A 16,545-nucleotide genomic window follows, 5' to 3' on the forward strand; every position below is an offset into this window, starting at 1 on the left:
TCCCTTGAAGAGATCGCACATTCAGCCCACCTCTCGGATAATTAATAGCCTTAAAAAAATGAAAGATTACATCTCAGACTAAATAGGTCTTTCAGCCTAGAAACGAACACCTCTTAGGGCTGAGAACATTGCTGTTTGCAGTAGTCTGGTGAGCTGACGTCCTGTACAGAAGGGTGCTGCATCAAAGAGAACTCTTGTCCAAAGTAAACAAAGCCTTTACTGTTGTTCCACAAAGCTCCGCCAAATCAGTCACAGCACAGGCCTTTGTGGTATCTTTCTGCATTGTGTTCAGAGGATGTTTTAAGGCAGCACCATCTAGCTGAGAGGCCTTTTTTACTCATTGTCAAGAAAACTTCCAAACAGTGCAAATGCACTATATATCACACAGGTCTAGATGAATAATAGCGGTGACAACAATAATCAAGTAAATGTCTTTGTAAAGGTATGCACTTCGCTGACAAAGACCCTTTTGCTAAAGGTTTGTTCAGCATGACCTCTTAATAATAAAACCGCCCCTATTGATGACAACTGAGTTGACTTTTAGTCTGTTCAACACATTAGAAAGTTCAAAGCCTTCAGGAAACCTATACACCTACGGTAAAAGGAATGAACACATCATTTTGCAGGAAAACAAAATACTCCGCCACTGATATTCATGCAGTACAATAGCCCCTTTCATAGAGCCAATGTCGTCTACCTCAGGAAAATAGTGAAGTCTTGGCATAATAACTGTGAAATGAATGAAATTCAAGTACATCTCGAAAATGTAGTCAGCGCAGATCGAGAACAATAATCTTTTCTTTTTCTACCTAATATGAAAATAATACGATTCCAAATGCAATCACAGCTGTCCAAAATGCTTTTAGAGGAGCAGAAGGGTAGTGTTAATCTCATCAGATTGACTCTGGCCTGAAAGATCCTTTTCCTTGTGCTCTCTTGTTTGCTTATTTCACACATTACATGACCTGTTTAGTCCGTGCCCAAACATCCTGCGTTGCAGAGCGATCGGTGTTAACAATGAGAAAAATGTTTACTTTGTCACAAAATGAGGGATGTTTTCCTATTATTCCACACAAGATCATTTACTCCCTCATTGCTTCCCACTTATACAATTCCTCTCTTTCTATCTCGCTCCGAGCGATAGATTGCACATTGTCAGCGGATGAGACTTTTTTATGTCAAGTCACTAGAGGATGAAATTAATAAAGAAAAATGCATGGTAGATTATCTTCAATTACGAAAGAATAATACCAAAAAACAAAACAAAAAAAAATGAACAAAATGAAAGCAGTACTGTGTTGTTGTGTTTAATCAAGTTTTCTGGGAACATGATTTTAGTTTCTTAAACCTGATACTCTATATTCAATACATCAACGTTTTCTCAGCATATTGCCTCACTTTTTTCCAGCGCTATCATATCTACGTACTACGAATCAAAACTCCAAATGGCTTCTGAAGTCTCTTTTGAAATTTCCATTTAGCAGTTATTGTTCGTCTGTCAACACAATCGCAAACAATAAATCATTACCGTAATTGTCAATTGATTACAACAGCTAACTGCTGGATAAACCGGCTTGCAGACGAAATACATCAGCTTAATGGCATTTCTTAATCAAAATACATGGCAATCACCAGAGACCAATTACAGACCGTGAGATAAAGACAAACCATTAATAATGTGTTGCCCTGCTTCCCTCGGACTTCAGTTGGGCTATGGCTGCTCGGCTGGATTTCCAAAAGCGCTCCTCCTCAGATTCTGTTAAAACCTTTTAAATTCAGATTCATATCAAAGCTCACAAATCTGCTTTAAACGGACGTCAGTAGCAAATGGATACACTTTCGGACTTAGGAAAACAGTGCTTCTACAAGATCCACTTGTATACAACATTATTTTTAAAGAAATCAATTTCTCGCATAATGTAAGCCTTAAAGATAGAGGTGAGAGACACCCAAGAACATTTCTAGTCTGAGAAGCAAAAGGGTAAGCAAAAGACTGTTACGTCCAGCAAGGCTTTAAATAGGAAAAGGATAAAAACAGTGATGTTTGACACATCTCCTAAGCACTATACGTAAGCCATTAGCAAGTGCAGAATTATCAAATAGTTTCTGTCCTGTTTCCATGGAAGCCATCCATTTCTCCTGGTTCTACACTTCACCGCTTTCTTTTTTCTTGGCGCCGTATTTCAGCAACAATTATGCTGCTTTCAGCTACTTTTCAGTGTGTTAGACAGCCGGCTGCGAGCAGCCTTGTTTTAGAGTGAGGTTTCACTTGCTGCCAGCTTCGACGTCCCTGCCACAGCACACCATTTTAATATCGACAGCCAGCTCCCAATAACAGAGGATGTCTTCCTTTTTTTCTCCAGGCTCATGATGGTGCTCTCGGGCAGGAGCCCTTCTAAATGAAGATGGCAATGTGCAACCACATTATTCAAATTCAGCAAGGCACCGGCGCCAGCAACCAGATGCGCTCCCTTCCGAATCTCTGCTGCTGTTTTGAAGAAAGAGAAGTCATTAAATCAATATTTCTGTGGGCTGTGTCCAATGTGTATGTCAATTCCACCCAATGACTATACATTGTGTTCAGTCTTAGTTATGTTCTTAAACATAACTAATATGCAGAACAGTATAATATTAAATGAGTCTTTGCTTGTCTTTTCAATGATATGATTCCTTATTAGTGTGCATCACATTATTATAGAAGGTATTTTGCATTACTAAACATTATGTTCCATCTGCACAAGCAATTCTCTAATTAACGGGATCTAAAGTGTCTAAAATCCAATATGTGTGGTAACTTAGGGGTAGATCTTCCTGTTCTTTGTTCAATAAAGCCTGAATAAGGCATTTTTGAATTATGCATTAACTATGTATTAAGTGTTACTAATCATTACCTATATTAGTACATAATTGGCGGTCTGGTATGTGGAAATAAGCATACAAAATAATACAGTAAACATATTGCAACTTCAAATGTTGTTTAGTCTCTAATTACTGATCTTAGTTATTATATTGAGTATAACCTATAGTACCTGAAATATACAACAACAGGCAAGCTGGGCAGATGTTCCTTCAACATTTCAAACAACACACTGACACACACACACATACACACACACACACACACACACAGACTATATATATATAGTCAACTCAGTTGAACCCACATGAATCAAATTGCTGCAAATGACACACTAATAACGTACATTTAGGCAATAATTTATGTTCAATAATTTGTTATAGCAAAGTCTTAACAAAGTGTGTTTTGAATTATTACAAATACATATGCAATTGCTTGTGATATTTCACATAACAGGTCTCTAATTATGTAATATTAAAGGTCGTAAAAAAGAAACCTTAATGTTTATTTAAACCTTTAAATGTTAATGTTAAAATCTTAATGTTTATTTAAACCTTTAAACATATCTATATTTTAAACATTAACAAACCCTTAATTTGTGCTGCTGAAAATAAAAAAGAACCATATATATTTTTCCCCAGCACTTTAAAAAGATACTGAGATTGTGACACAAATCTAAAGCAGCAACTCACATAATGCAATAAACCTGGAACTACCTGGAGCACACATGTATCAAAGTGCTGGCAATTCCAAATGAACAACATGTAATTCAATTAGTAGAGATTTTCACATAACAGACCCCCAATTCTGCACTAAAAAGGTCATACTGGATAAAGCTGCATGCATACTGAAGGCATAATTTAGAAATCTCTCATTCAGGCTTTACTAAACAAAGAACAAGACCTTCATCCTCGAATTTGTGTTCCTTATATATATTTTCCATATGTTCCATATTTTAGGAGAAAATATTTTTTGCTTGCACAGACTTGTGCAAACCGCTCTGCTGGATGCCTATTACTTGTTGTGCTTGTTTTCTATTTAGTGTTTAGAACAGTAATGATGTCTTTGAAGCTCGCTCTTCTGCACAGAACAAAAAAGCCTCACATTTTGTCCTATAACAGTCAACGGCAGGTCGAGACACCGTTACTTAATGAACATATAGGTAGGTGGTTTAAACCACAGTTAGATTAAAGCGTATTTAAATGGCCAGGATGACCCCACAAGGGCAGTGTGGTGTATCATCCAGGCTACGGCGGATCTGTCCACAGAGGCCAAACGCATCGGGAAAATCATAAATCATCGCTGCGGCTTTCCACCTCCCAAGTTCGCTCTTCTGCCCTAGATGGAGCTGTTATCCTTGAAGCCCGATTCAATTATTTACTTGGCAAATAAATTATTACATAATGTCCCTGCACACAACAGCCCTCAGCACCACTGCACTTTCCAATGATGTCTGACAACTTGTTTTCATCTGAAGCGTTCCACAGGGGACAATAAAGAGCGGGAAGTGGTGTGGAAAAAAACATGAAAAAAAAATAATTTTAAAAAAATTTTGGATTCAAAAAAGATAGAAAGCGAATTCTGGACGAAAGGCCACAATGCCGAAGTGCAGAGGTAAGCTGAGCCGGTCAGGGAGAGGCATCTCTGTTTCTGTGCCCTGGCGGGTGTCTCGGTGAGGGGGGAGGGGTTCAGGGTGACTGCAGAAGACTCCTACCCAGCTCTGCCTGCATGTTACTGCCTGCTGTCATTTCGGTTGGACATTGTGGCCTCCTTTCTCTACGATGTAGCAGGACTCAATCTTAACTGAACAAAGCGATGACAATAGGACACTGAAATTACAAAAAGAGCTTCCATTCAGTGTTTGGAAAGTAAAGCAATAGCCAAGCGATGCACAGAACAACAGCGACAAGCAATAAGCAATAAGCACGCTGCATGGACATGAGGTGATGCAAGAAACTAGTGGTGCAAATAAGCTGAAGGCACCATGATCTGGTGGTAAGATACAACTTAGGGTGCCTCCCAGTTCCTTCCTAATCAGTAACAGTAACTAGTTTTTGAGTATGTAGTTTGTAGTATAGATAAAAATATACTCAAAAATGGGCGCTATTGTCCCACAACGCAATGTGAAATGGTAAGGGAGGAGCAACTGACACCTAGAAACCTTCGAAATGGCGGACAATGACGCAATACAGTGACAGCATGGAGAACAACCATGTTGCCATAGCAACCCTTCATCACGTCCTGTTCATACAAAACCGATTAATACGTTATTTTTTTGTGTACTATTTTTTATGTGATGCATCCTTACACTTATTTGGTCTTAGCGATGTATCAGCAACAACTGCACTGGAGTCACATGACAGTACTGACAGATAACAAAGGCAAGTTAAGAATTTTTGGCTGCAATTTGCTGGATGCTTCACGTTTCTTCACATATCATTCTGAAACTACGGCACCTTTTTAAATCCTATCAAGTGCGCTTCTTTGCATTGTTGTCTATGTATAGTATAATCATACTGCGATTGAAAAAAATGTTCCCCTGATTGCCTGCACATTGCGCTTCATGTTCTTAAGCCATGCACTTAATCTAAAAAACCATCAACGATTCTACTGAGAGCCCATGAAAGCGCATCACACATGATCACACCTGACCAAGCCTTCTCTCTACTAAACCATTCAACATAGAGGTAAAGCTAGTTTGGGCCTAGTTTTCCAAAATAGAGAGCTGTACACCACTCACCATCTATATGTATCTAGAATTATATTTTATAACTAAAATATATTTAATTTTATTTTATTTTGCAAAAAAAACTACAAAAACTACAAAATCTACAAAACGGCAATTTTACAGCAGATAGAAAAAAAACTTCTTGCCATTTAGTGGACGTTAAGAAAAATTTTTTTTTTATTTTTTTTTTTTATTTGGACCATGTCTATTGGGCCGTTCATCAGTTAATATTTATAAAATGTAATAAACAACTGCAAGATTCAAATTCTATAAAAAATACAAAAGACAAGAATGCCTTTTGCATGATTGTCTAAATTATTTTGCATGACAGTGATAATTTATTATTATATTTGCCAGTTTCTAAACGTCTGCTGCTTGTTTCTGTGCTTTGCGTTCTCTCACCTACAATCAAAATTCTTGACCTACCCCATAAGAAACCCCATAAGAAACCCCATAAGTGTCCTGCATCTTTTAAAGAGTAAGATAAACTTGACTTCACCTTTAAAAAGGCATTGTCTTATTGCCATCCAAGGATCCCACAGAATGCACAACAGAACAAAAGAGTCCAATCTAAAAAGCAATGTCAGTTCGTGTAAGACATTCTTACACAAAAAGCAAAAATAAACGTTCATAGTATGAAAAAAGACGTAGTTATAGATAATAGGTTTAAACTGACTACATCACATTATCTGAAGGTTTTTAAAACTTCCAACTTCCAAAAGGTCCATCACATAGCTTATGTACAAAACATGTCTCTTTAAAGAATAATCCATTAAAAGGTTTAAGGTTTCATACAGAAACACATGTTTTTCCAAAGAACCTATTTTGCTTTATTGTTACATGTGTAAAGTAGTGGTATTGAGGAAGCACTTTTTTTTTCATTCAAACTTGAACATCACCTATGCCATGATAATGTAGTATCTGCAAAAATATCATAATTTATGATTTTATCTACACCACTCAATCACCATGCAGTATCAAAACCTAGCAGGCGAAGAAGAGTGGTGCCGCAGCTCTGTGCACTCTGCGTGGTGGGAGTTGAGGGTGAAGGATCAGGCAGGATATGGGTATCAGCGACTGCCTCTAATGGCTTGCATGGCCTCTTAAGAGCTCGCAAACTGTGCAGTTTGCACGCGGCCTTTTGGCCCTTTCTACATTAGCAAGTATATTACTCTTTTTGCTTTAGCCAATGTGGCTGAATATTCTGCATACTAATTCTCGTCATGGGTGCTGGCATCCTTTGACTATCTGGCTTGAGCGCACAAATTATGAGCCACACTCACAGTGCCATCTACTCGCTGTTCCACCTCCTGCTGGAGCTTCCCGCTTCTACTTCCCATGTAAAAAAGGATATCCATTCCCTCATCTGTTTGTTTAGCTTGAGCTGATGCTGCCAACGCATCCTCATGGGCTCCTGTCTATATATGGAGATGAATCAGAGACCAGCATGCCATAGGGACTTCTAGTCACAAGCTATTGCTTATTCATCTGAGTACATCTACACACACAATCTATCCTTTATACCTCCTTAGAACACTCAGGAAAAAAACAGAGCACCTGTAACCAAACAAACAGATATTGAAATACTGCTATTTCAAATATATACACCACAATAGAAAACAGAAATAGGTACCATCTTACATCCTTACATTTTGCAGTAACAGTACACAAACAGTGATAAGGAGCTCTGCATCTGCACAGTAGTATTTAGATGCCAGTAGTATTTGAAATGCCACCTAGGGACATAAAGTAAATAGATTAAATGTTTTTGCAATACAACATGCAAATGAGTCATCTAACCAATTACAACCAAGTTTTCCAAAGTCACATGACTGATTCATCTAAACTTTTCATATTGCATATCCAAATCACAATGTAGTAAAATCACAACACTAATTTTAGTGCATGTCATGCAACACACAAACAGGAATTTATATTGACCGAATTACTTCTCTTCCACTGGCTGCCATTCTTCTTACACTAACCAAGTATCTTCTCTTCCACTAGCCGAATTTCTTCTCTTCCACTGGCCGAATTTCTTCTCTTCCACTGGCCGAATTTCTTCTCTTCCACTGACTGAATTTCTTTTTATAGACTGACTGAATTTCTTCTCATCCACTGACTGAATGTCTTCTCTTCCACTGACTGAATTTCTTCTTATACACTGACTGAATTTCTTCTCTTCCACTGACTGAATTTCTTCTCATCCACTGACTGAATTTCTTCTCTTCCACTGACTGAATTTCTTTTTATAGACTGACTGAATTTTTTCTCTTCCACTGACTGAATTTCTTTTTATAGACTGACTGAATTTCTTCTCTTCCACTGACTGAATGTCTTCTCTTACACTGCTTGAATTTCTTCTTATACACTGACTGAATTTCTTCTCTTACACTGCCTGAATTTCTTCTTATACACTGACTGAATTTCTTCTCATCCACTGACTGAATTTCCTCTCTTCCACTGACTGAATTTCTTCTCATCCACTGACTGAATTTCCTCTCTTCCACTGACTAAATTTCTTTTTATAGACTGACCGAATTTCTTCTCATCCACTGACTGAATTTCTTCTCTTCCACTGACTGAATGTCTTCTCTTCCACTGACTGAATTTCTTCTCTTCCACTGACTGAATGTCTTCTCTTCCACTGACTGAATTTCTTTTTATAGACTGACTGAATTTCTTCTCTTCCACTCACTGAATTTCTTTTTATAGACTGACTGAATTTCTTCTCTTCCACTGACTGAATGTCTTCTCTTCCACTGACTGAATTTCTTTTTATAGACTGACTGAATTTCTTCTCTTCCACTGACTGAATGTCTTCTCTTCCACTGACTGAATTTCTTCTTATATACTGACCGAATTTCTTCTCTTCCACTGACTGAATTTCTTCTCTTCCACTCACTGAATTTCTTCTCTTACACTAACTGAATTTATTCTCATACAATGACTGAATTTTTTCTCCTCCACTGACTGAATTTCTTCTCTTACACTGACTGAATTTCTTCTTATATACTGACCGAATTTCTTCTCTTCCACTGACTGATTTTTTTCTCTTACACCGACCAAATTTCTTCTTATAAATTTTTACTCTTACACTGACTAAATTTCTTCTTATACTCTGACTGAATTTATTCTCTTACACTGACTTAATTTATTCTCTTACACTGACTGAATTTATTTTCTGACACTGACCAAATGTCTTCTCTTACATGGCTTATAAGGAACCAACGCCTATTTTACATGGAGATCAATCAGCTAATGTTACTGTGTCTTAGGACAATACAGACCTGAAAAAGAGCCCTAATAACAACAGTGGAACCTGGCACTTGCTGTAATACAGAACCATTTTTAAAAGGTTCTACATAGAACCACCAACAAAACATTTTCCACCAATCCAAAGAAGCATTTAACCAGACGGAGAACCTAGGATTCCAAGTGTTGCTTTTTTTGTTGATGCTGACCCTGACTGTAACAGTTTACATGTACAGAAACATTTAATGTGTCAGGGACTTTGCACCCAAAACAAGCCTGTCATATTTCTTTACACAGTATGGCTCAATCTGAATCCTACAATAACATGATAATGTGCCAAAGCCCCTCCCTGTTCTGACAGGATAAGCTTACAAAAACATAACAGTCCTGCCAAGCAGTGCCATCTTACTCTCTCTTTCTAACGTTTCTCATATCGTTTGTGTTTTATCCGTGCTTTTAAACCATAATCCCTGAATGACAGGACTGGGGGAGGGTCACACAACATAATTAACCTACAATATCAGATACAAAGTACAAATAAAACAAATATATTGAAGTGAGCAGAAATAATGTAGTCCTTGCAGCCATTTGAAATGTACAGTACAGTATATTAGAAATATAGCTGCAAAAATGTTAAAGAATATGACTTATGACTGAAAAAGCACTGCAGAAGCAGAATAATCCTGAACATACATGAAATAAAACAAACACACACTGACACTGAGCACGAACTCAGCTAGGGAGGCTTTCATCAGAAAGAACCACAGCTAACATTTCAATTTATTTTCTAATATAGAGCCATTAAACAGAAAGCTCTTAAGTAATGTGATATAAAGCAAGTAATCAGATAGTGTAGTCATTTAGATTACAGTACTGATTGCAGTTTTAATCAAGCAATCACAGAGTACAATTCCCAACTAATCTTGCTGTGTGGTGCCCATTATATTTAAAAAGGTGTGCAGCTAAGCACAGTTGACTTGCTTTAGCAACCCAATACGGAAGTGAGATCTCGCAAAAAGGATCAGGCCAAGTATGTGTCAATTAGGGCTGCACAATATATTGTTTTTTGTTCTTATTTTCAATGACACAGAGGCATATAATCTCTACGCAATATCATTTATTTCACTCCATTCTTGAATACATGGAGTGCATTATTAATATTGTGATATATTTTTTATATCTTTGATATCTGGTGAAAATTCCTGTATTTTTTAATATTGCAATATAAATCACAGTTTTTTCCAATATCTTGCAGCCCTAGTGTCAATCACAGTAGGTCATTCTGTAATATGGTCAATATAGTGCACACTCACCAAGTGATTCATGCAATATGCTTAAAAAGGCGTATTGTTCAGTTCTTAAGATCGAGGCTTATCAATTATTAAAGCAGTATCCATGAATTATGTAGTAAACTACATGTTGAAACTACAATGATAGTAAAGAAATGTGAGTCCCTAGATTCTAAGGGTTAAGTTGTGACAAACGTCCATGTACATGTGCACATGTGCAAACAATATGAGTGCCTATGAACGCTCATGCTCAGAAAGCAGCCTCTGTGTTCCCCGAGCTGAGTTTCACTTTAGCAGGTTCAGACCCTCGGCCCTGTTCTGGGATGACCGTGCCATAAGCCTTTAATCCGCTATGTGACCACGCTACCTGATAGATTTGCCAATATTATCAGTGTAGGTGTCTGCTCCTCCTGACTGCCGCTGGAAGCTGAGCCAACATGACAGGGCCGCAGTTCCACCAAGAGACTAGCTATACATCTGTACCTGCACTTCTGGTTGTGTAAAAAAAACATAATAGTATATGACAGAACAAAGATTATTCTGACAGTGCATGCTCGGAGCCACAGGCCAGGCCTCGGCCGAAAAAAAAAAAGAATTTCCCTTCAGTCGCTACCATACTAGAGGCCATATTGAGCCCCACATGTTCAACTGGATCCAGATACATACTTAGTGGAGATCTTATTGGTGAACACCAGCTGCATAGCAGAATGCATTACCATATTGTAACTATAAACCCTGTATCCATATTTTTATTCCTTAGATTTTTTTAGACACTTTTTGACATAATGTGATTCTGACAGTTGTTGTTCTTTACATTGTTTCTGAAAGTCATGATGAATGGACCAATAGAAATGCTCCAATATTTAATCTTTTCAGACTGACTTCTATTTAAAGTTAAGAAGGTGTTTTTTCATTCTACTATAAAGTTTCAATTCTGGAGGTACAAGGTTTTTGCATGACAGTGACAGAATCACACAGTGGTTATTATTATTCCTATACTGTCTTGTTTAATACTACTGGGCTAATCATTCAAACAGAACTGCACATATTTCTAAAGTTTCTGCATCATTCAGACTGACAAGTCAATGATGTGGTTTGATGTGAAATGGTTCACTGTAGAGAAGCATAAGGGCTTGCATTTATCTACAGTGAGGTGATAGGAACCAGTGGTCAGGATACCTACAATGCAAATATAGCCATTTTATTTACTATGCAAAATGACCAGTGAAGCCCCACGTGTCTTATGGGTTTGCATGTGTAATGCTGAAGTTGGTAGACTTGTGATATATCTGGGGGTGGAGGAGGGCGATGGGGATGGGGGTGGGGGGTTCTTTGGAGATTATTTAGCCATGTAACACACCACCATGTGAGTCATGTTCACTTCTGCGTAACAGTTTTCTGGGATGTAGCTTATACAGGTATGAAACTCTTCAGGTGTCTGTTTCCATTCACCACTCCTGCCAACACTTTGGACTCACTCTGAATGAATATGTTAATAAACTAAACTAAAGTATCAACTATTTGCTTTCCATGCAGAATAGGAAGGTATGGTGCAAAGGGCTGTGTGCACCTTCACCGTCCCCTCCTGTAGTCTGAGCTACATGTTCTCAGTTGTTAAAGACTCACACAACCCCAGCACTGACTTGACTGATCTGATGAATAAGGCCACCATGTCATCTTTAACTGCAGTGTCTTTGTTTTAGGAGACTAACTGCATCTGTCCAGCTGCAGGCAGCCTCCTAAAAGCCCTGACAGCAAGTTTTCAGCGCTGGGCGCTTGCGCACTACACGCTCATCCTGACACATCTGGAAAGGATGGCACGAACACACGCAGCTCCGGTCCCCAAAACACAGGACGCTCGTCTTTGCAGCATTTAGTCCTCCCCGCTAACACACGCCCTCCGCTGACGCCGAGGGCAAACGTTACGAGCACCACAGCGCTGCTGTCACCGGCGCACTCAGCCTCACCTCAACAAACTGCAACCGCAGGCTCCGTGTTCGCGTCCTTGTTTCTCTTCAGCTGTGGATATGCTCCCCTCCTCACATTCACTGCGCGCTGCCGTGTGAGTGCACGGCCAAAAGACCCGCTCCCGACCCCTGCTTTGTCCCTCCGCCAGACGTCTCCCCGTGTCTTGGAGTTGGAGTTGACAGACTCTCCCAGCCCCTCGCTTGCTTAGCAAGGTGCGAGCCGTGCAGCCTCAACCTCAGCCTCAGCCGTGCTGCTACTTTACTCCGGCTGCGCTCCTCCCCTTTCTCGCTCGGCTTTGTGCTGTACGTACGCGCTGTTTATTTATTTATTTATTTATCTGGCTTTCGCCCCCCGTATTCCGGCAAGCCCCGCCCTCCAGCGCCGCCATTGGCTGGATGAACATCGCTTCGCGCGCTGCTATTGGCTGATGGTGCAAGCCCTAGCCTTTTCTGCTGTTTGTGCGCGATAGCTGCGTTCGCTCCACCCGTTTTCCGACCAGTCCCGCCCTCCTGCGCTCCAATTGGCTCGTGGTGGCGCGTCATCTGCGCTGCGATTAGCTCATAGTTCGTACTCACAAACGGTCTGCCTATCGCTGACAGGAGCCACCGACCAATCCCAGCGAAGGAGGGCGGGACTTGTTGAAAAACGGGTGGGAAATAAATCAAATCGCTGTACATACGGGACACATCAGCGCCGCTTGCTGGCTCGAATGTGATACTACACCAACCTCAGCGCCTCATCTTTTTTAACATGTTTATTAAACGTAGTTCATGACCAGTCATAAAGACGACTTGTGAAACGTTATAGAAAAGGCCTAAAAAGGATCAGTTTTATTACATTTTTATTAAATCAGATTATGTCCGTTGTTCTAACTGGCCCGCAGATAAAGATCAGCCATAACATTAAAACCACCTACCTTATATCATGTAGGTCCCCTTCACAGCTCTAATCCACAAGGTATGAACTCCACAAGACCTCTGAAGACTCCTGTGGTCTCTTGTGCCAAGACATTAGCAGCAGATCCTTTACAGAGTCCTGTAAGTGGTGAAGTGGGGCCTCCCTGGATCACATCAATAACTGCCGCCAGTTCACCGGCTGTCCTTTCTTGGACCACTTTTGTACTGACCACTGCAGTCTACAAGATCTGATTTCTTGGAAATGCTCTGACACAGTCGTCTAGCCATCACAATTTGTCAAAGCTCATCAAAGTACCCTTGACAGATGCCACTGTAGATGAGAAAATCAATATATATAATATATATTTTTACTTCACCTGCCAGTGGTGCTAATGTTATGGCTGACATGTGTATGTAAAGTTTGTATGAATATGTTACCCTCATATTCTGAGAGGCTTAGAAATATCATTCTGGGAGCTGTCCCAAGGTATTGTAATTGATACTGATATCTGATAATTGATCTCCAAAGATGGGAATAGATGTCACATATATAATACATCACAGACTATTAAATATTGAAGATGACCTCTTCTTATTCATTATTAAGCACAAGAACCGGCAATTTTCTAGCGCACTCTAGTTGACCTCCTTGGGAACAGTTGATGTTCCCATTGTGTTGTGTTTTTGACTGCAATCTTTAAAATATATGGATATGTATGCAGCTCAGTGAGCCTTGGCCAGCTCCAGGGCCCAGGGGGGATGCGGTACACTGCGTTCCATTGGGCTTCAGCTGACCTGAACGTGTTATTACATCTGACCCTTAGCGAGCATTCAGGGCCTTTAGTACGGAGAGAGAACGTGGCAGGTTTTCTGCATGTTTCTCAGATGGACAAACAATGATGGTTAATTGCCCAGTAAGTCAATTCTGATCAATAAGTGCTAAGAGATGTGTTAAGATACAATATGGGGGGGGGTGACACAAAAGCCTTGTTCGTGTGGAGCAGTTATTTAGGTAACTTATTTGTTGGAGTGAAATAACACCCAAACTGCTTACCCCCCACATGAGCACAGGCCACTCCACTGTGAGGACAAACTGGTCCGGATAATTGGCCACTGGAGGAATCCACTGCCAAATTTACTGGGACGTTAAGTGCTAATAGCATCCTGGTAACACGTTTACTGAGACCTGGTACGGGGAACTGTCTGTTTGCCTCCTTTGCTTGTCCCATTAGTTTAACCCCTTAATACTCCAAGGCTGTGTTACTCAGTAACTACAGGGACTTCTGCACAAACTGGTGGGGCTATTGTTCGGTAATAAAACGTTTGTAATAACACTTTAAGCTCACTTTTAGCTGTTTAAGGGGTTAAGTTCAGAGAACTGAAATTTCTTGTAATATCTGGATGCTTTCACTTAAAGACCTTGCACTTGATGTTTGAAATTTGCTGTGAGGATTTGATTGCATTCAGTCACAAGAGCATTAGTGAGGTCAGGTGCTGATGTTGAAGGATTAGTTCTGGATCACAAATTTCACTCCAATAAATCCCAAATCTATTGAATGGAGCGCCACCACTCCAGGGAACATTGTTCCACTGCTCCACAACCTAGTAATGCTGGTGGGCTGTATCTACCCCTCCAGCTAACGCTTGGTGTTGGGCATGGTGATATTGCGTGAGTAGTTGAATGTCAGTGTCAGCAATGGGTACACCACTGATTAGAAGGGTTGTGGAGATACTTTTCGAGCTATAGTGTTATTGTATTCATCTGGAAATGATGCAAATCCTATCCTTGCATTCAGGTGTCTTTTTTAAGCCTTCATTTGTTTCTGAGCCGGGCCGTCTTGGTTTTTTGGCTCCTGAAAGCAGATGAGTCTCATTTCCAGGCTTACAGTAAGGAGTCGTTGAGGCGAATAGCTTATTCTCCCTAACCTGGCACTTCTCTGAGCTCATAGCAGGTCACAAAGGTGCTCAGTAGTGAGTAGTTGCGAATCTAATTCACAGGCAATGTACCTTTGAGTTGCACGGAGCTCGGCTAATTGGCAACACATTCAGTTGGACCAATTGGTAGTAAAATATCCAAGTCACCTTGAATAAACATACTTATTATTGAAAGATGCTGCAGAAGGAACACTTTGCAAAGAGGCAAAACACCTTGCAGGACTTTTAGTGAGAGAATTAGACTTACTGTCTTCAATTAGTACCTTATATCTTCATTATATGTACTTCTGTTTAGAGTATGCCAACAACCTTAGTTCTAAAGCCTCTACAGAGGAAAATTCTAGTATTTATAATGGAACTTTCTGCAAGCCCATAAGTGGTCACCACTTCTGCTGTTATGAAGCATTTTTACCTTAAAAAAACAGCTTGACAATCATGATGATGTTACACTGTCCTGTAATAAAGAGAATAGCATTGCTATCGCTGCCACTTTGGACTCTGCATGCTGTTAAGTACAATATGTAACTCTGGTGAAGTGGGCAGGATAGCACTTGCAAGAACAGAGTCATATTTGTGTAGAATCAGGTAATATTGCCCTACTGTGACAGTTTACAAGCTTCTTTTACTGACGGTTACAATGACATGTAAGCATGTCGTTCTTGAGGAGTGGCTCGAAACGTGAATTATACTTCCTGTAGTTGGACTGTAGGGGGAGCCCACCCAGCTAGCAGAAAACATTAAAGAAATGTTAAGCATTTAAGCAAGGTTCCAGGAAGGTTAACCTGTAACGTTACAGAAATAATGTTCCAAGAATGTTCTAAAAATGTGTGATGTAATAATGGTTTGTATCACAACGTTATTACAATGTTTCTTACATAACATTCCCATTTAGACACAAATAAAAATTATGGAAACATCTGAAGTAACTTTTCCTAAACTAAAAACACAATAAATCAAATACAATATAATAAAAACATTGATAAAACTAACACACAATCAGACTGATATCACACTAACAAATAATATTTAATGAATGTGTCATAAATGTTCTCACAAACTTCACACAAACATCCTAACCCTAACCCTTACATAAGAAAGAATATTTGTTTTGAATTTACACTGATAATAAGAAGTTTAAATGATGACCTTTCGTAGCTTTTTGAAATATGTCTACCAAATGCGAGAAAGCTGTTGCAAATTGTGAGAATGAAGAAATAATTGTACAAAAAAGCTTACATAAAAACATTCTGAGAACTTGACAGATTGAACATCACCAAAATCATAACATTCAGAAAGTTCATGTACAGCTCATTTCTAGCTAGACAGGAGCAAGAACTCTCACATATTGCTGCTTTAATCTACTGTTCTCTATATAGAGTACTGCACACACTTGGAGGAGTGGCAGTTAGCACTGACTAGCATCAAACTAAGTGAACTACGGGGCTATCAAGGTCAGTTGTGCTCTATGGAAGCCCCAGCTAGAAATGGCTTTAACATCACCAGGAATCAAACTGGCGATCTCCTGATTTTACTGTGCCACTCAGAAGCCCTCATACACGTTTATATCCAGTAATACAGACAGGGGAGAACATACTAAGCCCCGATTTTACACGCTGA

General features: G+C 39.5%; 1 protein-coding gene across 1 annotated transcript in view; it reads right to left on the reverse strand.

Moving 5' to 3' along the window:
• LOC140559678 (kelch-like protein 29) overlaps nucleotides 1-12,373 on the reverse strand; it is a 212,584-nt gene extending 200,211 nt beyond the window's left edge. Inside the window, exon 1 of the mRNA XM_072683230.1 lies at nucleotides 12,097-12,373. The gene's annotated coding sequence lies outside the window, so the exon portion shown is untranslated. The remainder of the gene's footprint in view (nucleotides 1-12,096) is intronic.
• Between the last annotated feature and the right edge of the window lie 4,172 nt (nucleotides 12,374-16,545).

This window comes from Salminus brasiliensis, chromosome 1, assembly GCF_030463535.1.
Source record: "Salminus brasiliensis chromosome 1, fSalBra1.hap2, whole genome shotgun sequence".
Taxonomy (NCBI): domain Eukaryota; kingdom Metazoa; phylum Chordata; class Actinopteri; order Characiformes; family Bryconidae; genus Salminus; species Salminus brasiliensis.